At 41.6% G+C, this 24,444-nt stretch overlaps 1 long non-coding RNA gene across 1 annotated transcript; it reads right to left on the bottom strand.

Annotated features, from left to right (window-relative positions):
- Positions 1-3,932: 3,932 nt before the first annotated feature.
- Positions 3,933-4,468, bottom strand: LOC108094206. Its single transcript, XR_001771534.2, has 3 exons — positions 4,334-4,468; positions 4,021-4,277; positions 3,933-3,961 (listed from the first exon to the last, which is right to left on the bottom strand). It is a non-coding gene; the product is annotated as an uncharacterized LOC108094206 (long non-coding RNA).
- Between the last annotated feature and the right edge of the window lie 19,976 nt (positions 4,469-24,444).

Below are 24,444 nucleotides of genomic sequence, written 5' to 3'. Positions count from 1 at the left end.
ACTTGTTTCTCGTGGTTTTACGCAAGAATACTTAGTTGATTATAATGAAAAATTGGTACCTCTAGCAAGAATCTCGAGTTTTAGATTGATTATGTCTATAGCAAATCAATATGATTTTAGTACATCATATGGATGTTGAAACAGCATTTTTGAATGGAATATTAAAAGAAGAAATTAATATGCAAATACCCAAGGGTCTAATAAGTAGAGAAAATTATGTTTGTAGACTACATAAAGCTATTTATGGTCTCAATCAAGCTGCAAGGTATTGGTTTGAAATATTCGAGAAAGCATTGACAGAAATAGGCTTTGTTAATTCACCAGTAGATCGTTGTATATATCTTCTTGACAAAGGGGATATATTCTCTTATATATATATTCTTTTATATGTAGATGATTTAGTAATCTCTACCAAAAATAATCAAGTAATGAAAGATTTTAAATTATACCTAATGAACAAATTTGGAATGGCTGATTTAAATGAGATTTAATTTTTCTTAGGCATAAAAGTTGATAAAAGTGATGGTCATATAAGTCCTAGTCAATCTGCTTACATAAAATCAATACTTTTAAAATATAATATGGAAAATTGCAATCCTGTTAACTGTCCTCTGCCAACTAAACTTAATCATATTGCTCTTAGCTCAGATGATAAGTGTGATGCCCCATGTCGAAACGTAATAGGATGTTTAATGTATATTATGTTATGTACAAGACCTAATTTAAGTACAGCCGTTAATGTCTTAAGTCGTTATTGTGAAAAGAATAACACAGAACTTTGCCAATGCCTGAAGAAAGTTTAAGGGGGGCTTCTCATGTAAAATTTTAAAAAAATCTAAATTTTTTTTTTTTCATAAATGGATAGAATAACGTCTTGAGAGTATATTCCCGAAGTTTTATAACTCAACTCTCAATATTATGGAAAATATCAGTGATTGAACGAGCGCGCTCAAGTTCAAGACCCACACTAACTCAAAACTTTAAATCGTTTTTTCTCAAAACGATGTTTTAAAAAACGCGGTACACGATTACGGAAAAACTGCTGAACCGATTTTTGATTTCTAAAAAGTGTTTTGCAGATTATACATTGAACGAGTGCGTGAATATCTGAAATTGTGAAAAAAAGTTATTTTATACACTTTTTAGCCCAATTCAGCAAAAAAAAAGACGAAAAAATGACACTTTTTTTTCAAGACGTGATTTCAATATTTTAAAATCGAATTTTTGAAGTGGCTGACATTCACGCACTCGTTTGAACCTTGCTGCATACAAAAAAATTTTTTTGTTTTTTTTTCAGATGAAAACTTTTTGCTCCACACTGTACCGCAATAAGTCCCTCAGCCGCGTCGAGCTACACGCGACCTTGAATAAGTCCGCCATTTTGTTTTTTAGAATTTTCAAAAAATGTTTTTCTCATACTTTAAACATGTCTTCAAATATGTGCAAAAAATTATTTGTGTAAGTTTTCATTTTCCAAGAGAAAAAAATTCCCAAAAAACCACTACTTTTTGGCATGTTACATGAGAAGCCCCCCTTAAAGGTGCCTAAAGGGTACAGTTGATTTAAAGTTATCTTTTCAGAAAAACTCAAATTTTAATGAGTTTTTGGTCGGCTATGTGGATTCAGATTGGGGTGGCAGTGAATCAGATAAAAAAAGTACTACTGGATACATATTTAAAATGTTTGATTCTAATGTAATATGTTTGATTCTAATGTAATATGTTGGAATACAAGGAAGCAAAACTCGGTAGCAGCATCTTCAATAGAGGCAGAATATATGGCCTTATTTGAGGCAGTTAGAGAAGCCAAGTGGTTAAATTCATTTTTAATAAGTTTAAAGATAAATGTAATTAATCCAATTAGATTATATGAAGATAATCAAGGATGTATGTATAAGTATTGCCAATAACCCCTCATGTCATAAACGTTCAAAGCACATTGATATAACATATCATTTTACAAGAGAACAGCTTGATAAGAACCTAATTGAAACTGTTTATATTCCCACAGGTAAACAAATCGCAGATATGCTAACTAAATCATTACCAGCGCAACGTTTTTGTGATCTGCGAGATCAAATGAATTTGATAAACTGAAAAATGGAATGGAATGGGATGATATGGATCTCATTGAAAATCAAGAGGCTGTCTCAACTTTAAGTTTTTTTTTTTATTTTTATGGTTTGAAATAAAATTGTTTAACGTAAATTATAATTTTTATACATCAGTCTGATTGGGTTTTTGTGGGTTTTCCCCAATCCTTCCAACAAATGTTGGACTGAAATTGTACAACTCCCACTATAGCACATACAGACACTTTTCTTATCTTAAGGGGTTATATCCAGTTGCGATTTTGAAAAAATCGAAATTTTTTTTTTGCCTATTTTGAATGTATATATGTATATCTAAGAAGATTATCTGAAAATTTCAAAGTATTCCGGTAAATAGTATTGGAGTAATCAGTGTATTTGTAAAGACGTCTCCCATGTAGTTCAACTAGTAGCCAAAACTTTAAATGCGTTTTTCTCGAAACTATGTCTTCAAAGTCGGTGAGCAAAATTTCTCAGAGACGGCTTGTCCGATTGACTTGAAACTTTCACATTCTCTTCTTAGATATTTTTTTTCAGGTAATGAAACTTGGAATTTTGGCTCCGACAAAAACTTCGATTTTTTTAGCCACTTCAAAGTTGAAATTTTTGTGCCAAAAACAAAGTTTTATGTTTGGGAAGCCGCCATTTTGTCAAAAATCAAAATTTTGAAAATCCCAAGTCTCATTACCAGCATTTGTCTATTCTTTACGTAATCCTTTTGGTTTTTTGCAATTCAGATAATTTGGACCGGAGAAATTTTGCTCACCGCAAAACCTTTTTTTGAAGTGGACCCTCGGGAGATCCTCTACAGGACCGACGGAGTCCAAAATTTTTTTTTTTTTTTTAAATATATTCTAGAACTAGAAATAATGACCTATCTTTTCATATATATTACGTATTCATACAATAAATTGCCTCTCCAAAAATAATTTTCAAAAAAGCTCATTTTTTTGGCCTCGCAACTGGATATAACCCCTTAAGTAAACTATAACGAATATATATATACTATTTTTGAGGAGGTGTGTGGAAATATCACATCATTAAAGGCAAATACAGTATATATATAATATAATATATATATATCGAATATCTATATTTTTGGCATTTATGGATTATACGGCCATACTATTATTTTATGCTTTTTCGTCCTCTTCCTTCTTGGTTCCTTGAACAATAAACACGTGTGTCTGCTATAAAATTGAAATACTCTAAACAAAGTGTTTTTCTTTATTTGCCTATTGGAAATATACAAAACGAGGAATCAAGACAGACCAAGGAGATATTAAGAATTGATATCTGTTTTCCACTACCTAACGGCTCTGCGAATTGATCTGTTTCTTACAGATTTTCTACAAGCACACTTAACCTGCTGATGTTGTTGGGTCATACGCTAGAGCACAAGTAACTGATATGGTGATGTGGCTCTGCTTTTATAGGCCGCGTTGGTGGTTAGTGTGACCAGATCAGGTAACGGAATTGTCCCATCAGCTATCGGGTACTTTGGGTGGCGTGAGTGGCTAACGATTGTTATCGTTTGTCCAGGGTTGCGTGACAGGCGATTGTTATCGTATCCCCAGGGTTGCGTGAATGGCGGTCGATTGGTATCGTGTGCCCGCGCTTTTGCCCTGATGAGAAAAATCTACAACAATTTAAATCTCGACGACCGCTTCTTCAACGACTTGCCTTGTACTCTGCAAAAAGATCACTTCTGCTCTGCACCTTTGGAAGGACGACGAGGGACCTTTTACCACTGCCACCTGCTCCTTAAATACTGGAACACGTGGCCACAAGATGACCGCTACTCCTGCTGCTGCCGTGGCTGCTGCCGTGGCTGCTGCCGTGGCTGCTGCCGTGGCTGCTGCCCGTTCTTGCCTTGATGAGAGAAATAAACAACAATTTAGAATTCGACGACCACTGCTACAACGACTAACCTTATGCCCTGTAAAAAACACCACCTCTGCTCTGCACCTTCTGGACCTGGACGACCCCATCAGAAGAAGAATTCGGCATACTCCTAGGACGCACCTAACGATGACGGCTGCGCTCCTTCTCACTGGACTGTTGCTGCACTCAAATTTCCATTTAAAGCTTGCCATGGAAAAATCATCAACGCCAGTCTTGCTGCCCAGGCCTGCCATCAACACCGCTACAAAGAAGGTACTCACCGCAAAGCATTATCACTAATCAACTAAAATAAATTAGAATAAATAGCATTTTCAAATTGTAAACAAAGTAAACACTTACCTATTAACAGCTGTTATTTGTAATCAAAGAGCACGGCCACTCTGAAAACACTTCTTACATTCTTATACGCCATGTTATTGGTATTTTATATTTCTAACTAAACGAATTCAGTATATTATTTAGATTACATTTACTACTTATCGATTATGTAGCGAATAGGTAAATAGAAAGCAGCTGTTATTTGTAATCAAAGAGCACGGCCACTCTGAAAACACTTCTTACATTCTTATACGCCATGTTATTGGTATTTTATATTTCTAACTAAACAAATTCAGTATTTGTTTATTATTTAGATTACATTTACTAATTATCGATTATGTAGCGAATAGGTAAATAGAAAGCAGCTGATCGTAAGCTTTCTGCGCCACCTAGAGGAGGATAATGGCACGAGTTGGCGTGAGCAGGGCCGTCGACTGGGAGTGGTGACGGGGTGTTTCCCCCGGGCCCGGACTTCTGAGAGGGGCCCGAATTTTTGGCGAAAACTCAAATAAACTGGGTATAAAAAAATGCTCCGCCATATTTTAAAGAAATCGCTAAGATGTGGAGCCTGAGAAATGATCACTTTTGCCAGAATCGCTTTTACAAACAGCGGGCAGCGGGATTTCTGGCTTTTTATTTTGTTTAAATCAGGGACCGTAAATAATGATTATTGTCGCTATTTTTAAATGAATAAATAAATCACTTCCAATCAACATAGAACAAGCATGACTAGCACGTTTTTATCCTTTAAGGATACACAATGAATATCCTTGATGATTTTTAATTGTTATATTTATTCTTCTATTATTAAACATTATTTTTGAGCAAAAAAAATAAAAATCACAGGTAATCATTAAAATCATTAAAACTCACCAAGCAACAACTTTTGATCCTTTAAGGATATTACCAATATTGTCATATGTCCTTATAAAGGGACCCTAGAGCAACAATTGACAACAACAACAACAAAATGTATTTTACCTGTGTTTGTTGCAGTTATTTAATATAAGGTCAACTGTTACATACAGAGCAGCAGCAGCAGCAGATATACACAATTACCAAAACAATGATAATAATGATAATGATAATCATCATAATGATCAACCAGTAGAGCAATTAGGTAGGGGAGAGTGGTCCCATACCGACCGGTCGTACCATACCGACCCCCCCATGTTTCTCAGAGATGGCGATGCTAGCCGAATTGTCGGTAACTTCAGTGAAAAGCTGTTATAACACAGACATTTTGGAGATAGATAGCCAATTTGACTTCTTTTGTTTCACTGAAATTTTTCCGTTTGTTTTGTTTCAACGCCTGTGACATTCATTTTTTTTCTTTACTGAACTTGAGCTTAAATATTTTTAAAGTTTTTTTTCTCCGCATAAAAATCGGAAGGTAAGGTTTTCTGATAGTTGATAGTCCTAGCTGTCATTCACGCTATTAGAATCACATCGCTCTTTGCGTCATTAGATAATGGCGAGCAGTTAATTAGAAAAGGTTGTGGTGGTCCGAAACCGACCGCGAAGTGATGGTCCGAAACCGACCCCCATTTATAGGCAGCTTAATATGTCATAGCGTATTTTTGAGGGAAAATATGAAAAAGTAAACAAGATTCAGTAAAGAAAAGTAACAGAAACAAAAAAAAAACATCAGAAGAAAGCGAAGAGACAGTCATCAACCAGCGGCTTTCGAAAAACAACGCGACTCCTTACTATGAGAAAGAGGACAACTCAGACTTCATCAATTGACTACAGTGCCCTTTATTTCATACATTAATTTTTATTTTCTGGAAAGAACCTTCATTATATTTCTTAATAAACGTCAAAATCATTAAATTCTATTTTATGTTATTAAATTTTTCTGTTAAGAAATAGGGGGTCGGTTTCGGACCACTACTTTTGAGTACGACCAAAAAGTGGAGTTTTATATTTGCCTGAATATCTAACGCTTCAAAGCACCCACGCACTTACTAATCATTTAGATGTATAGTAAACTGATCCTTCTACATAGTAAATTTTTGAACTGAACTGAAAAATTGATTTTTCTCACCTTTATCGCCTTTGCCATTTAGGGGGTCGGTATCGGGCCACCCTCCCCTACATTAATTTTCAATTTATTATTTCTCAGCTAGCTGAAGGGTGTGTGCTGCACAACGTACGGAGGTGATGGAACCAATGCTAGTATTAAACATTAGCTCTTCCTCATCGTCGTCGTCCTCGTCAATGTCAGCAGTCTCCGTATCATTAAGCAGCTCAACTGCTTTCACCATATTTCGGCCATTGTCCATTGACCATAACCACGGTGTATATTTGCTGCTTCTGAATCGCGAATTGGCTCAGCAGTGACTCAATGTCAGCAAATGTTTCTGGACGTGTGCGACATCTTTAACTCAATAAGGCCCAAGGTCCTTATCGCAATACCAGTGTCGTGAATATATTGCACATTTACGCACAAGATCCCACGATTACACCGGGTGGCTGTGTCCATTTTTAAGCTAAGCATTTTGTCCTTGAGACTGGCCATTATGCTGTTTTTAATGTCATTATATTTTTCCTCCACCATGCCCATTATGTTTCTGGACGAAACAGCCGGCATATCCAGAGCAGAAAATATTTGAGACGTTAGCGTTTTGAAGCACTCCGAATCAAAAATAGCCAACGGAAGCTTTTCCAGCGTCACCAAATCGATGCACGCATCCTTCACTTCATTTTTGCCCATTGTTATTGCAAATTTAATTTTTTTCGGCAGCTTCGTCTTCCTGAATGTTAGCTATCTCAGCTTCATACTCCGATTTATGCATAGTTTGCATATGCCGCTTCACGTTGCACACGTACTCGCCAACTAACATTAATTTGCAAATTTTGCACTCGGAAACAACTTTTCCCGCGTGGAAATTGAAAAAATTGGGGAGAACAAAATTTCGCTTGCGAACCATATCGAAACTCAATAGAAATGATATGTCATTCTTACTGATAAGTTTCAGTCTTAGACTAAGATAAGCGCTACTAAAAATAGATCTAAGCGCGTGCGCTTCCGCTGTCTTCTTTTGTTTTCTCTTCTCGTACGCTTTCGGCCTAAGGTAAGCTTTATCACATTGATCATTATGATCATTATCATTATCATTATCAATATCATTATTATCATTGTTTTGGTAATTGTGTATATCTGCTGCTGCTGCTGCTCTGTATGTAACAGTTCACCTTATATTAAATAATTGCAACAAACACAGGTAAAATACATGTTGTTGTTGTTGTTCTTGTTGTCAATTGTTTCTCTAGGGTCCCTTTATAAGGACATATGACAATATTGGTAATATCCTTAAAAGATCAAAAGTTGTTGCTTGGTGAGTTTTATTTTGAGCGAAAAAAATAAAAATCACGAATAATCATTATTTTTGAGTTTTATTTTTTTTGCTCAAAAATAATGATTACTTGTGATTTTTTTTTTTGCTCACAAATAATTATTAGTCTTGATTAAAAAAATTGAAAATCGATAAGTAATCATTACAAAGTATTTTTTAAAATATTACTTATAATGATTACGGTCCCTGGTTTAAATGATTTTTTTGTTTATGATCGTTACATTGGTTGCGTTCAGTAAAACATGATTAACGAATACTGATCCATCAATGCAACGATTGTTACTTTTAAGAATATTCTTAAGAATACTTTTAAAAATACTTGTAAGAATACCTATAGGGATAGCATTAGAAGAAATACCTCTTTTCTGACTTTGGTCACAATGAAACGAATTTCAAGAAACGGGAATGACAAGAACGACGACTCTCAAGCTTAAAAGATGCCAAAAGATTACAAGCAAAAAGTTCGCAATGTGTGGCTTAAAAGTGACGAATTTAAGGAACCGTTCTTCCAGTCAAAAAGAGCTTTTTTTTAAAGGAAAAGTTGGCGCTTCTTTCGTTTCCATGAAAAAGAAAGGACGTTACAGTACTGAATAACGATAACCACCTATATCACTTTGACTAAGTCTCTGAGGCTCGAATTCTCTCATTGCGGACCGATATAATGCTTTTGTAATTATGCACATCTCCTCAACAGACGCTCGTAAATCATTCACTGGATTTAGCACATCGATGTCTCCTTGGATAATCATCAATTTCTCGCAATTATTTCGAGAAGTTGCATTCGGTATTCCATTTGAAACCTATCGAATGAAATGGTTTTTTCCTCGAATGACGTTCTCATACGTTCAATATCACTCATCACCCTGCCGTGTTTTTGCATAGCCACTATTAGTTTAGCACTAGGCTTTGACGATACTTCCTTTTCTTTTTCAGTCAGTTTAGGTTAATATAAATAAATAAAATATTCTAAGTAAAAACAGTCGGACACAAGGGTAAAATAAATTTATTTCCAAAATGCTCAAAATGCTTCCTTAATAAATTTCCAACAATATCTAAATTTTAAATTTTAAAAATTAAAAAATTTAATTCCTCCAAAAAAATGTATTGAGTTGTGTAAGGGTTAAATGTGCACAGAAGCACCACCAAAATGCACAAAATATGTTTGTATGTGTGTTTGCCGTTTAACCAAAGCCGAAAAATGCACAAATGTTGAATTTTATTTGACAATAAATTGTCCAAACTATTTAAGTGGATCCCGTACGGGTTAAAGATGCCCACAAACACCTGGATAAAAACTAACCGTGATAGCGACGATAACTTGAAAATTAGTCCTTTTTTTATAACCGTCATGTTACGAGTCCTTGCCTTTGTGTTCACGCCATTCTCGAATATTGTGTCCATTTCGCAACACTTTATTTTTGTCAGAAAATAAAATTTCACATTACACTGTAATTTTTATATTGATCTTTATTATTCAAGTAGTAGTTGAAATAAAATACATTTGAAACTTTCGCTATTTTCAAAAATATTTCTTATCGCGGGCCCCCAGCGCGTTGTACCCCCCGGGCCCGAAATTCCCTCTCGACGGGCCTGGGCGTGAGATGTAATCTATGTTAGGTACAACTGCATTTTTGGATACGTCAGTGGTGGTTGGGATATCGGTTTTAGTTGGCAACCGTGGACAAAAGGTTTATTCGATATTAGGTACGGCTGCATTTACGCTAACGTAATTTTTGGCTGACTTTGGCATCACTAAATCGGCAATTTGCACATGAGGGAAATCTCATACTTCCTTTTCAAATTTTGAAGCTCGGCGTGTGTAGTCCAGCCAGTGATTTTATTATAAAGTGAGAAAATAAGGTTGTGTCTGATCAAGGTCCGGTTGGAGCGCGACTTCACCAGACGTCGTGCAGCAGATTGCATAACCCTGCTGCAAGTCCATTGCAAGTGTAAGTAAACAAGGGATTTTTAACCAGATTTTCGTCTATTAATTCCCCTTCCGTACCCGAATAGGTACACTCGGAATTTTAAGTATTCCCTGCGCGGAGGCGGGAATTACGATAACGTCAGCAATCACTGTTTCCCCAAACAGGGGGCAGTTCAGTCTACCTTCTTCAAGCAGTATCATCAAGTTATATCTGCGGCGCATAGGAGGAAGGATTAAGGATTATTTTCACCAGCTAGTTCCTGTCGGGTACCCTATAATTAGTCATGATCTTCGCCAGAAACTTGGCAATAAATGGCTGAGTGGCTCTAGGTGGCCGAATACCTTAAAAGGAGGTGTTTTCTTTTGCCTTTTTCTTGTCTTGCTGTCGGAACTTGTAGACCCCGTCAAATGTGTTAATTCAAGTTCAAGTAAAGTACAGTGGTCCGAGATACCTGTCGCAGTGCAGTGCAAAATTGTCGTTGTGCCTAAGCAGACGCCTGCGTGTAATATCAACTAAACTAAAAGAAGTGGCTAAATACGGAAATCAGTGAATTGTAAAAAAAATGTGAATTGTAAAACAGATAATAATTTTGTTAAAATTTGAGCCTCAGGAAACAGTCGAAATCATGTGAGTTTACAAAACGTGTATATGAAATAAAATCACCTATGTTTAAAAATAATTAAGCTAGGTTAAAAACATTGTAGGTTAAACGCAAAAATAATGTGAATATTAGGAAAACTGAATTTCAACTATCGTTAGCAGTAAAGATTTTTAATGAAATTATTGGAAGAATTAAAAAAAAAGGAATATAAAATGAAACTGTGTCAGAGGTATATGCCAAGTTCGGTCGCATTACTGACAGCTATCAGCCAATTAGGTTTTATTGCCAATCTGCTTTGTTAATAATTTTTCAGCTCAAATCCCAATTCTTGGAAGCGCTTTCATCACTAGAGGAAATTCAAGTGAGCCCAGCATGACTCTAAATAATACCCAATCTGGCACACAATATGTAATTACTGTTTAATGCGAACCTACATCTGATTTTTTAAAAATGAATTTAATATGATCTTTTAATATAATGCAATCTATGACACTTTTTGATTAGAAGTAAAACAAAGAAAACTTAAACAATCATGAAAAAAAATCATTAATTAAAATTAGGGCGCTAACGAATAGTTGTCAATGTGAATCAAATTTGAAATTAAAAAAAAAAAAATAAATCTAGAATTAAAGGATAGAACCAAGTATTCATGAACATATTGAAATTATACAAAAATTAAACTAAAATTAGTTCTTAATCATTTGTAAATTTATCTTGTAGGTTATTTATATTATTTTATTATACTTTATGAAGTCATACAAGTTTGCAAAGCCAAGGAGAATTTTTTATGGATTATATTATCTTTAGCATTTATATTTAGGAAATAAAAACAAATTATAATGTCTGAGAAGTTTTTAACTATACCTTGATTAAGACGACTAGTAAAAAGCAACTGCATATGGTACTTTTCCAACAAATATACATTTATTCATTAAGAAATTTATTGTTGCACGGTGGGTAATGGATTATATTATCTTTAGCCTTTATATTTAGGAAATAAAAACAAATTATAATGTCTGAGTAGATAACCAATCTTATTAACTCCATGCTGACCCGAGAGCCACCTTAGTTGCCTTTTTCTAATGGGGCCTGTTGCAGATCATGTTCGGAATATTGACATGGCCAAGGAAGGGAGGGCTAATATCGCGCCCGCATACATCTTGTGGCGTATGTTGAGAAAAATTCTATTATTTTCTGTCTGTCCGTTTGTCATGCTATCTCTATATCCGGCCGATTTTGGCTCGTTGTTTTTTTTTTTGCACGCAAGAAAATTTAATTATTAAGGATTTAAATGAGCACCCAAAAGCTGCAGCCTCTCTAGAACACCACGACAATTGCCGACGAGTTAAAGCCGGAATAAAACGCGTGCAGGGCTCACAGTTCGGGATAACATCAGCCAGTGGCGTAGATAGCTTTTTGATATGAGGGGGATATGACTCAGAATATGTGTTTTTTGAGAGTTTTTTTTGAGAGTTTTACCATTAATTGCCGTATTGCACATTGAGACAAAATAAATACTGGCGCTTCAAAAATGTTATGCTTACATTAAAACACATGCCTGGAAAAAATTCGATTTTATCATCTTATAATTCTCAGACCCAAGGGGGGATTGATCCCCCTGATCCCCCCCTATCTACGCCACTGACATCAGCTCACCGTTGTTCGTTACAATTATCACGAGTTAGCTTCTCATTGTTTGCCGGCTTCCTAAATAATCAACACGTATTTCTCTATAAAAGCAATTATACCTATTGTTTCCCGGTCTCAACATTGTGAACTGTATGGAAAACAAAAAAAAAACTAACTGGTTGCAATTCTCAGGCAATCCAGTGATATTTGTGTTCGCCTTGCCGACACCAACCTGAAATCCATCGGCACGAATAGGCGCCCGCCGTCACAATAAAAAATGAAACATACAGTGGCTCCAAGCTTTTTTCGTGCAAGAATAAAATAAAGTTTTAAGCAAAAAAATTTAAAATTTCAGAAAACACTTATTTTATTTAAAAAACTAAAAACAAACATTCTTAACTACAAAACAAATTTTCATATTAAAACTAAAAAACAAGGAAATCCGGATGCGCAAGCTTCCGTGTAAATACAAACATATAATTCAAAAGCGCGGGCACACGATACCAATCGACCGCCATTCACGCAACCCTGGGGATACGATAACAATCGCCTGTCACGCAACCCTGGACAAACGATAACAATCGTTAGCCACTCACGCCACCCAAAGTACCCGATAGCTGATGGGACAATTCCGTCACCTGATCTGGTCACACTAACCACCAACGCGGCCTATATAAGCAGAGCAGTGATGCCAATTTGTCCTTTTTCCGGACAGATCTGTCCTGTTTTTAACGCTTCATCCGGAAAAAATTGAAATTCATCCGCATACCTGAAATCTGTCCTTTTTTAAAATTTTTATCCGGAAATCTGTCCTTTTTTTAAATCTAATATTATTTGCTTTCAAAAAGGCTCAATTCTGCATATTTTAAATATATTTTCAATAAATTCTGAGATTAAAAGCAAAATAATTTCACAATATTCCAATATTCATCTAATAAATTGGGAAAATATTGAAAATACTTCAACATGTTGGTCAGAAGTGAAGATGTATCGGGATTCTGCAGGCAACAACCCCTATGAGAACCTCTCAGTCTGCTTTCATTGCCATGGTCAAATGCTGAGGTAGAGAGTTTTTAGCCAAGTAAACCTGGTAAAAACCTAAATTAGGAACCGTTTAGAGGGAGATTCATTAAATGCCATTTTGGCAACCAGGTAAATATATATATTTTTTCAAAAGCTTACCGCTTATAAATACATGTACATGTGTTCTTTCTTGAGATTTGGATTGCGTCGTTGCCTGAAAAGTCTCTCCAACTAATTGGCTCCATGCCTACTTATGAGGACAGCAATAATAACGAAGGAAAAATAAGCGAAGATGCCTTAAAACTATTATTTTAATAATAAACAAGAAAGGAAGCTAGCTTCGGCAAGCCGAAGCTTATATACCCTTGCAGTCATCAAATATGTCGAACAAAATACATAAAGGCTAGCAACATCAAATCTATGGCGATTTTTATATTATTTTTATATTGTTCATATGACAGCTATATGATATAGTCGTCCGATTTTGATGAAATTTAATTTGTAACTCAAGAGTCATTAGAAACCTCTATATTCCAAAAATCATGATTGTCTGATGAAATACAACGATGTTATAATTTTTTTCCGTTATTTCTATATAGATTTTTCGATCTCTCCTATGGCAGCTATATTATATAGTACTCCGATTTTTATGAAACTTTTTCTCATTATAAGGGTTATTAAAAAACTTGATGTTCAAAAAATCTTGCTCGTGCGATAAAAAACAACGATGTTATCAATTTATTTCCATTAAATCTATATAAATTTTCGATCGCTCCTATGGCAGCTATATGATAGTGTTATCCGATTTTGATAAAATTTAATCCGAAATTCAATAACAGTTAGAAAACGCCATCTTGAAGAATTCAACTCGATCTGATCAAAAACAACGGCGTTAGAATTTTTCATTTCATTCCCTCGTATGGGAGCTATCCGATATAGTCGGCCGATCCGGCTCGTTCCGACTTATATACTGCGTGCATAAACTACACACCTTTTGCGAAAGTTTCAGCAAGATAGCTTTAAAAATGAGAGACTAGTTTACATAGAAACAGACAGACGGACAGACAGACAGACAGACAGACGGACAGACGGACAGACGTACAGACGTATTCCGACTCTGCTCGTGATGCTGATCAAGAATATATATACTTTATGGGGTCTGAGGTGTCTCCTTCACTGCGTTGCAAACTTCTGACTGAAATTATAATACCCTTTTGCTCTGCAAGGGTATAAAAATACAATTACTGTAAACTGTCCTTTTTTCTATCCTTTTTATAATATTTTTATCCTATTTTTCCCGTTTTTTTTTCTCAATCTGTCCTTTTTTTTCGAAAAAATTTTGGCATCACTGAAGCAGAGCCACATCACCATATCAGTTAATTGTGCTCTAGCGGATGACCGAACAACATCAGCAGGTTAAGTGTTCTTGTAGAAAATCTGTAGGAAACAGATCAATCCGCAGAGCCTTTAGCTAGTGGAACACAGATATCAATCCTTAATATCTCCTTGGTTTGTCTTGATTCCTCTTTTTGTATATTTCCAATAGGCAAATAATGAAAAACACTTTGTTTAGAGTATTTCAATTTTATTTTTTTTTTTTTTTTTTTTTTTTTTTTTTACGCGCGTAGTCCCACGGCCCACTTTCCCGCCCAACCGACCGAGGGGCGACCGCCGTGTAACGTACGGCACGATTCGCGATAATTTTGACGCGAAAGAAAAGTTAAATTTGACGCGATGTTAATTAAGAAAAAAAATTAAAAACGAAGAAAAATTTTTAATTTAATTTAAGTTTAAATTTAGCAATCTAATTTTGTGCCAGAAATGTTAAAACTAATTGCTTAAGGAGCTGCAGAGAGTCAGAAGAGGATAAAATAGGAAAAAGTCTATTGTAGTCAGAACAAAGTACTCTGAAAGGCTCATGCACGTTATAATTACGTCTACACTGATTTAAAACTAAAGGAACATAATTTCTAGTTAATCTACTTGGTACCGAGAAATTTAGTCTACTCAGCAAATTAGGACAGTCAATATCACCACGTATAAGGTTATGAATAAATACAGTACCAAGCATCGTTCTACGGTTAGTAAGGGAGGGCAGGTTAATGAGGAGCAATCTATGCGAATATGAGGGTAGGAATAGGTTTGCATTCCAGTTAAGGCGGCGTAGTGCAAAAATTAAAAAGTTTTTTTGTACTGATTCAATGCGATCAGCATGTACTCCGTATTGAGGACTCCAAACGGGTGCCCCATACTCGAGGATTGGCCGGACCAACGATATAAATAAAGCCTTGGTAACGTAAGGATCCTCAAATTCCTTCGACCATCGTTTAATAAATCCAAGCATTCCCCTAGCTTTATTAACCATGCTCGAAATATGCAGAGTGAATTTAAGTTTGGGGTCCAATAGGACGCCAAGATCGTCAACAAGCGCTATTCTTTCCAAGGCACCACCACTTAGCGAATAGGTGACGTTATGCGGATTGACCCGACAGAACGTCATCAGCTTGCATTTGGAGCTGTTTAATTTTAGTAAATTGTCGTGACACCAGTTTTGAAAATTGTTTAGGTCTGCCTGAAGGCTTAAATGACGGGAGCAATCATTATACTGCAGACAGAGTTTTACGTCGTCCGCGTACATAAGTACGCGGGAATGCGTAATGATCGATGGAAGATCATTAATGAACAAAGTGAAAAGTAATGGTCCCAGATGGCTTCCTTGTGGTACACCAGAGGTAACTCTGAGGAGACCGCTTAAGGAATTTTTGAAAAGGACTCTTTGAGTTCGGCCACTGAGATAACTAAAGATCCAACTTAAAAGATCTGCTGGAAACCCCATCATGTCAAGTTTGCGAATCATTAGGAAGTGATTTACAGAGTCAAATGCTTTACTGAAGTCTGTGTAAATGACATCAGTTTGGAAATTATTTTTAAAGCCATCTATCACGAAGGATGTGAGCTCTAGAAGATTTGTTGTGGTAGACCTGCGTTTCATAAATCCGTGTTGGCATGGAGATATGATTGATCTACAAAGGTGCTGCAAGTGGGGGGTTACTGCACGTTCGAAAAGCTTTGGAATTGCTGACAATTTAGAAATACCTCTATAATTGCAAGCATCCGACTTGCTTCCCTTTTTATGAAGGGGAATGACAAATGACTCCTTCCAAATGAGGGGAAGGACAGACACACGTGTTTATTGTTCAAGGAACCAAGAAGGAAGAGGACGAAAAAGCATAAAATAATAGTATGGCCGTATAATCCATAAATGCCAAAATATCGATATTCGATATATATATTATATTATATACATATATACTGTTTTTGCCTTTAATGATGTGATATTTCCACAGTTCTGATTTCTATATTTGGTGGTGGTTCCGTAAGAGTGCGAAAATCCTCATTCCTTCAGGCAGCACATCCGTACTCCCGACGCCTGGATATGGTTCCTGCAAAAGTGCGAACAGAAATCCAGATTCCCTCAATCGGACTCCGAGCTCGACAGTCGCAGCTCGGCCTCGGCCACAGTTTGCCTGGATGATGCTAAACATTAGTGTCTAGCATTCACCCTCGCCAGCACAGCCGCTTACACTGGGCAGCTTGGGGACAACATATTGTGTCCCGAGGCATACCCCTTGAAGCGGCAGTACATCGGGTTCGTGCAACTCCGCGCACTGTGGCCGTTCTGTCCGCACTGGCGGCACACGTTCTCCTTGTATCGGCACTGGGCGACATTGTGGTCGAATGCGACGCACCTGTGGCAGGCGTACGTGCGCACCAAGGCTCGGCAGTTGTACGCGAACCAGCCGATGTACCCCTTTGCTCCATCCAGCACCTCAAGGGCCACGGCGTTGACGTCGAGCGTCACATTGACTGTGGCGCCGTCAGCCGCAGACCATGGCTTGACGAGGTGAACCGCCTTCTCAAAGGAAGCCATATCCATTACTTCCGCGAAGTTGTTCCTGTAGAGGTCCTTCATGAAGTCAGCTGGCTTCGTCGCCGTGTCGACGTTGGTAACGACCACCTTGGGTCGCTGCACCGGGCTCTGCTTCACCTCCAGACCGACTTCTGCAAACTTCTTGTTCGCAACAACTTTCCGAATTTCGCCTGATGAGGGGGTGCGGATGATGGCACCGCCACGCGCAAGCCCTCTCACCTCATGCAGGCGGACGCCAAGCGAAGGGGCGATCTCCTTGCGCACCTTTTCGGCAACCTCCTTTCCACTCACTGACGGGTCCTATTTAGGCATCGCATCATGGCGCAGGCCTGCTTGGTCGACAGATTCGACGCAACAACTTCGTCCAGGAACTCATCCTTGATCTTGGCCAGCTCGGCCACCGTATCAGGGACGGACGCGACGACGGGAGGGGAGACGGGGACAGGGGGGGCAGCCGCGGCTCCACCAGCATTCCTGGCAGCAGCGGGAGCAGCAGCGACGTCAGCGGCAGCAGCAGAGGCTGACGCCAACGCCTCCTCGAGAGAGGAGAATGGGTTCTCCTCCAGCACACCTACCGGCGCCGGCAGACGCTCGTTAACGTCGAGCGCCAGCAGCTTCGCCTGCGTCGACTTCGGCACCGCGCTCGTCGTCGCCTTCCCTCTCTTTCCGCGACGACGCCTCGCTGTACTCGCGGCGCTACTGGCCCGACTGCTCGCCGACATCTCGCTCTCAGAGAGCGCGCACTCCATTGGGAGTAGGGGAGATTAAAAGCAGTGCTTTACTCACCTACACACACAAGCTGCAGCGGAAAATTCCCAACACGTGCTTTTGTTCACAATCTTCAATCTGTCTTTTCGCGTGGAAAACCTCACTTTTCCAACTGGAAAATTACACGATTGTAATCTACTGCGAATTTCGCGATTTTTAAACCAAAAATCAGCTTTAAAATCGCACGGAGTCAAAAGTTATTTGCGTAATACTGGACAGCGGCGAAAAACACGTCCGTCGTTAATCCATTCATGCGCGTCACTAATTGAGGTGTGCATCGGATCCCTCCGAGTTTTATTTAACGTGGCGTGTTTCACACCGAAGGGAGTACAGCCAAGACACTCTTATATACCCATGTATATAGTGCATGTGTCTAGATTAAGCGCCAGACCAACGCCCCAAAATAGAAGCTACAGCTATGTACGTGGCAACTATCCCGGTAGCAATTCGAGTGTGTGCTTGTCGGGCAAACACTCCCCCTTGCTGAGGAGCGAGATCTATCTAAAATCTCTTCTGATCTTTGGGTCACAGCACCCGAGTCGTATATATGGTACGCAACTCCTCGTCGAACTCGAAGGTTCTACCCGCGATATAGGTATCAACCACAGCCACCACGATACTCCCACAAGGGGGCCGACCTCAATGAGCAGCCTTGGAAGGCACTGCTCAACCCGTGGTACCGAAATGCAGGGTTCGGTGGACCCTCCCTTTTGGCTCCGACAAGCCCGGATAGAGTGCCCATGCCATATTAGTCGCCTCCTACGACAAGCAATGGTGGGCTGTGGCAGTATTCTCCGCTCACCACACGGCGTAAACAAAAGGAACTAGGAGTTCCTCCCTCTCCTGGTGAAAACTTCCTCAGCAGACTCCTTCAGCCTTCGAGTCCTGTCCTCGTCCTCCAGAATCCTTCCAAACGTCCATGCGGCGGTATCGCTAAGAGCTCTGCTATGCAGAAATGCGTTTAACGACCCGTGCCCTGTAAGCAGGAATCCCATGCGCATCGAAAACCCAAAATTGGGATTTCGATGGACGAAGCCGACATTTGGGATGAAGTTGTGGGTCACCCGTCCTGGGGGGTCCACATCATCCCTATGGACAATGGACATTAGTTGCGCTCCTTTTTCTTCAAGCGCGAGTCGGGAGTTTCCCTCGATGAGAAGAAGCAGGTCATCCGCGTACGCGCTGAGTGCGCAGTACGGGTCAAGGCGCTGTAGCAGTACATCCATCAGTAGATCCCAAATAAATGGGCCACTGATTGACCCCTGCGGGCAACCTCTAGTGACTGGTACATTCACGGTACCAACACTCCTTCGGATCACTGCTCTTCGGCCGGAGAAAAAGCTTTGCCACAAGCTCATTTCCCGGCATCCCAACTCGGCCAATCGGCGCAGTGCAGCGCACCATTCGACGTTGTCGAAAGCTCCTTTGAAGTCCACGAAAAGTCCAAGCACGTATCGCGCCGTGCTGGCGGCGACACTGCTCTTTACGTGTCTCCAAGCTTCCTCCACACATCGTCCTCGGCGAAATCCAAACTGCCATCTGCAGCCTTCCGGAAGAACTTCTCTAACGCGATTCACCATGATTCCCTCAAGCACCTTGCCAAAAACGGGCAGCAGGCAGATTCCCCTGTACGAGGATGGCTCGCGCATGGATGGCTTGAGCAGCGCCACTACGCGTGGACACTTCCACTCGCTGGGAAAGTACCCCGACCGAATACACCGGGAAAACAGCCTCGTGAGGTATTGAGGTATGGCGCGCCAGACCGCCTTGCAGATCGTGCCGTTGATGCCGTCCATGCCAGGCGAGCGTCTGCTCTTCAACCTGGCGACACAAGCGTCAACCTCGAATTCATCGACCGCCGGTGGGACTGTCAGCGCGTAGGCAATCGGTGCATAAGATTCCGCAACTGGGAAAAAGTTACGGAGGAGCACTCGCGCACAGTCACTCCAATCGGTGACCAGCTCGCCATTCACGCGAAGACACCCAATCTCCGAGCGTTTCTTACAACTGCGGCAAATCTTGTAGACGCGCCCCCATGGATCGTCTGCGTTTTCTCCCACGAAGTTTCTCCAGCTGTCCTCCTTCGCCTTCAGAATGAGGTTTTTGTAGCCGGCTGAGGCGATCCTCAGTTCAACCACAAGCAGCTCAGTCCTTTCGACGTCGCCCCGTCGGCGGGCGTCCTGGAGCCTGCGCCGAAGTCTTTGACTTCGCGGCGCGCAGAGCTGAGGTCGGCGGTCCACCAACGTGCTCTCCTCCTAGGCGATCTCGGCGTCTTCCTACCCAGCGCAGAAACTTGCTGGTCCAACGACGATTCAGAGAAGTCTTCCGAAAGTCCGGCTGCCCGGCTCACCAACTCCTCTTTGAACAATCGCCAGGGAGCAGTGGAGAAGTTCCAGGACGGCACAGGAGCTATGCTCTCAACTGCGCGCGTGGTAGTTGGTGTGGCAACAACAGTAATCCTGTTGTGATCACTTAACTCCCACTCGCCCACTCTCCACTCATATGTGGCCGACATAGATGCTGCTTCGTTGGCGATCGTCACGTCGATATCACTGCGGGCTCTGCCGCTATCGAACGTGAACACCTCACTATACTGGTTAAGAGCGACGACTCCTTTCTCCAGCATCCACTCAGACAGCAGTTCACCCCGGGTGCGGTTAGCTTGCCCCTCGGTCTGCCGAGAGAGTTTGCTAAACCACATGGGGGATACTGCATTCGCATCAAGTCCCATGATGCACGGCGTTCTGCTGGGCTGCAGCAGGACCGCATCCATGTATCTGAGATACGGGTCTAGGTCGGCGTCGAATTGGCAATATACGGAGCAAAGGAAGATTGAGCCAAAACTCCCTTTAACGCTCACGCATACGCCGTGGTCGGTGGTGAGGGGCTCCACTGGCATAAAGATGACATCCTGGTGATCCATTAGGATGGCTGCCTTCCCTCGCCGATCGGCGAAGATCCTCATTCCTTCAGGCAGCACATCCGTCCTCCCGACGCCTGGATATGGTTCCTGCAAAAGTGCGAACAGAAATCCAGATTCCCTCAATCGGACTCCGAGCTCGACAGTCGCAGCTCGGCCTCGGCCACAGTTTGCCTGGATGATGCTAAACATTAGTGTCTAGCATTCACCCTCGCCAGCACAGCCGCTTACACTGGGCAGCTTGGGGACAACATATTGTGTCCCGAGGCATACCCCTTGAAGCGGCAGTACATCGGGTTCGTGCAACTCCGCGCACTGTGGCCGTTCTGTCCGCACTGGCGGCACACGTTCTCCTTGTATCGGCACTGGGCGACATTGTGGTCGAATGCGACGCACCTGTGGCAGGCGTACGTGCGCACCAAGGCTCGGCAGTTGTACGCGAACCAGCCGATGTACCCCTTTGCTCCATCCAGCACCTCAAGGGCCACGGCGTTGACGTCGAGCGTCACATTGACTGTGGCGCCGTCAGCCGCAGACCATGGCTTGACGAGGTGAACCGCCTTCTCAAAGGAAGCCATATCCATTACTTCCGCGAAGTTGTTCCTGTAGAGGTCCTTCATGAAGTCAGCTGGCTTCGTCGCCGTGTCGACGTTGGTAACGACCACCTTGGGTCGCTGCACCGGGCTCTGCTTCACCTCCAGACCGACTTCTGCAAACTTCTTGTTCGCAACAACTTTCCGAATTTCGCCTGATGAGGGGGTGCGGATGATGGCACCGCCACGCGCAAGCCCTCTCACCTCATGCAGGCGGACGCCAAGCGAAGGGGCGATCTCCTTGCGCACCTTTTCGGCAACCTCCTTTCCACTCACTGACGGGTCCTTGCTCACCACAACGGCGGACCACGTCTCGCGTGGCTTCCGCGGGGCAGGCACCGCAACAGCTTACCCAGTAGGTGGCATGGGGACCACAGCCTGCGCCATGACGGACTTCGGGGGCGGCGGCGGCGGCATTCGCTGCTGGTTGCGGAGAGCCTCCAAGGCTGCATTCCGCGCCGATAGCGCAATCACCAGGCCCTCGTACCTATTCAGGCATCGCATCATGGCGCAGGCCTGCTTGGTCGACAGATTCGACGCAACAACTTCGTCCAGGAACTCATCCTTGATCTTGGCCAGCTCGGCCACCGTATCAGGGACGGACGCGACGACGGGAGGGGAGACGGGGACAGGGGGCAGCTACGGCTCCACCAGCATTCCTGGCAGCGGTGGGGGCAGCACCGGGAGCAGCAGCGGGAGCAACAGCGAGAGCAGCAGCGGAATGGGCAGCGACTCCAGCGGCAGCGACGCCAGCAGCAGCAACGCCAGCGGCAGCAGCAGAGGCTGAGGCCAACGCCTCCTCGAGAGAGGAGAACGGGTTCTCCTCCAGCACACCTACCGGCGCCGGCAGACGCTCGTTAACGTCGAGCGCCAGCAGCTTCGCCTGCGTCGACTTCGGCGCGCTCGTCGTCGCCTTCCCTCTCTTTCCGCGACGACGCCTCGCCGTACTCGCGGCACTACTGGCCCGACTACTCTCCGAAAGCTCGCTCTCGGAGAGCCCACCTTTCTCCATAGGGAGGGGGACCTCTAAGCTGAGCTTTACTCACCCACACACACAAAGCTGCAGCGGAAAACTACCAGCACGTGCTGTTGTTTACAAACTTGCAAACCGTGTTTTCCCGTGGAAAACCGCACTTTTCCGACCGGAAAACTAAACGATTATGATCGCTTGGTGAATCCGCGAACTTTAAACTAAAAATCAGCTTTAAAATCGCACGGAGTCAAAAGTTATTCGCGTATTTATGGAGAGCGTCGAAAAACACGTCCGTCGTTAATCCATTCATGCGCGTCACTAATTGAGGTGTGCATCGGATCCCTCCGAGTTTTATTTAACGTGGCGTGTTTCACACCGAAGGGAGTACAGCCAAGACACTCTTATATACCCATGTATATAGTGCATGTGTCTAGATTAAGCGCCAGACCAACGCCCCAAAATAGAAGCTACAGCTATGTACGTGGCAACTATCCCGGTAGCAATTCGAGTGTGTGCTTGTCGGGCAAACACTCCCCCTTGCTGAGGGGCGAGATCTATCTAAAATCTCTTCTGATCTTTGGGTCACAGCACCCGAGTCGTATATACGCAACTCCTCGTCGAACTCGAAGGTTCTACCCGCGATATAGGTATCAACCACAGCCACCACGATACTCCCACAAGGGTGCCGACCTCAATGAGCAGCCTTGGAAGGCACTGCTCAACCCGTGGTACCGAAATGCAGGGTTCGGTGGACCCTCCCTTTTGGCTCCGACAAGCCCGGATAGAGTGCCCATGCCATATTAGTCGCCTTCTACGACAAGCAATGGTGGGCTGTGGCAGTATTCTTCTCCGCTCACCACACGGCGTAAACAAAAGGAACTAGGAGTTCCTCCCTCTCCTGGTGAAAACTTCCTCAGCAAACTCCTTCAGCCTTCGAGTCCTGTCCTCGTCCTCCAGAATCCTTCCAAACGTCCAGGTTTCGCCAACGCGCTGCACACCAAGTCCATTGAGGTCGCGCAAATCTGCATAAAGGGGGCAAGCACAAAGGATGTGGTCCCAATCCTCATTAGGATCGCCACATGAGCATGCGGCGGTATCGCTAAGAGCTCTGCTGTGCACAAAAGCGTTCAACGACCCAATTGAGTAGGACAGTAGGAACTTTTCTAATTTATTGAGAAACGTTACTTATCGGTTAACAAGACATTGAACTACACTTTAAAAATTACAGTTACTCCCGCCATTCAAGTGTGTATTTAAAAAAATCTTTTCTTAGACAAGGTTACTTTTATCGTAATAATAAATTAATAACCTATTTTAATTATACCGTAGTATGATAGTATATGACGATTCACAAATAATATTATTTATAGATTATTAAATATAAGTTTATTTTTTTATTCATTACCGGTTACCATTTGTCATATGGCTATACATTACCTATCACTATCACTATTAATATGACGAGAGACCTGGTTACCGTAAAGAGGTTATATATTAATCTCAAACATAAGTTTGTTTCTTTTACTTTGTCATGATCTTATATGCGTCACTTATTATATGACGGGACATTTGACTACCGTAAAGAGCTTCATAGTAAAGAAGGCGGTGAGTGGTTCTCCAATGAGAAAATGACCTGGAGTGATTGCTGTAAAATCATTTGGATCAGTTGACATGGGAACTAAAGGTCGAGAGTTGAGTATTGCTTCGATCTCGACTATAACAGTTTCTAACTCCTCATAAGTTAGATTAGCTGTGATAACAATTTTTAACAGCAAATGCTTAGCTGATTTTACCGCAGCTTCCCACAATCCTCCAAAATGCGGAGCTCTTGGTGGACTAGGTTTAAAATTAACTCCCTTGTCAATACAATTTTCGACAATGCATTTTCTTGCCTTTTCTGGAAATATGGCATCTTCCAGCTCCTGTAGCTTTTTCCTTGCTCCAACACAATTAGTCGCGATTTTTGACTGTAATCGGCTTTTTGCTCAACTCGGACGTTCATTTTTTATGTACAAAAATTGTTTCTGCTCAACTCGGACATTCATTTTTTATGTCCAAAAAGCGTTTCTGCTCAACTCGAAATATTTTTTTTACCGTAATCGGCTTTTTGCTCAACTCGGTATCGCCCGCATTTTCAGACGCATCAACAAAAGTGTGGATCTCCTTTAAGGTTGGTACTTGACCTTCAAAAACATGACGTGAAATTTTGATGTTGTTCAACGCCTCTAAGCTGTTACGGAATTGTATCCATTGTTTTTGTAAGGTATCAGGCAAATGCTCATTATAATGGAATTTCTCCTTTGTTAGGCTCTGCATAAATATTTTTGCCTTAATTACGACTGGTCCAAGTGGATCAAATATTTTGAATATTTCTGAGACAACATCTCGCCTCGTAATTTTTTCGGTT

Source organism: Drosophila ficusphila, unplaced genomic scaffold (assembly GCF_018152265.1).
Source record: "Drosophila ficusphila isolate 14025-0441.05 unplaced genomic scaffold, ASM1815226v1 contig_668, whole genome shotgun sequence".
In the NCBI taxonomy this organism is placed as follows: Eukaryota; Metazoa; Arthropoda; class Insecta; order Diptera; family Drosophilidae; genus Drosophila; species Drosophila ficusphila.
Note: the sequence above shows the minus strand (reverse complement) of the source record. Positions and strands in the feature narration are given on the sequence as shown.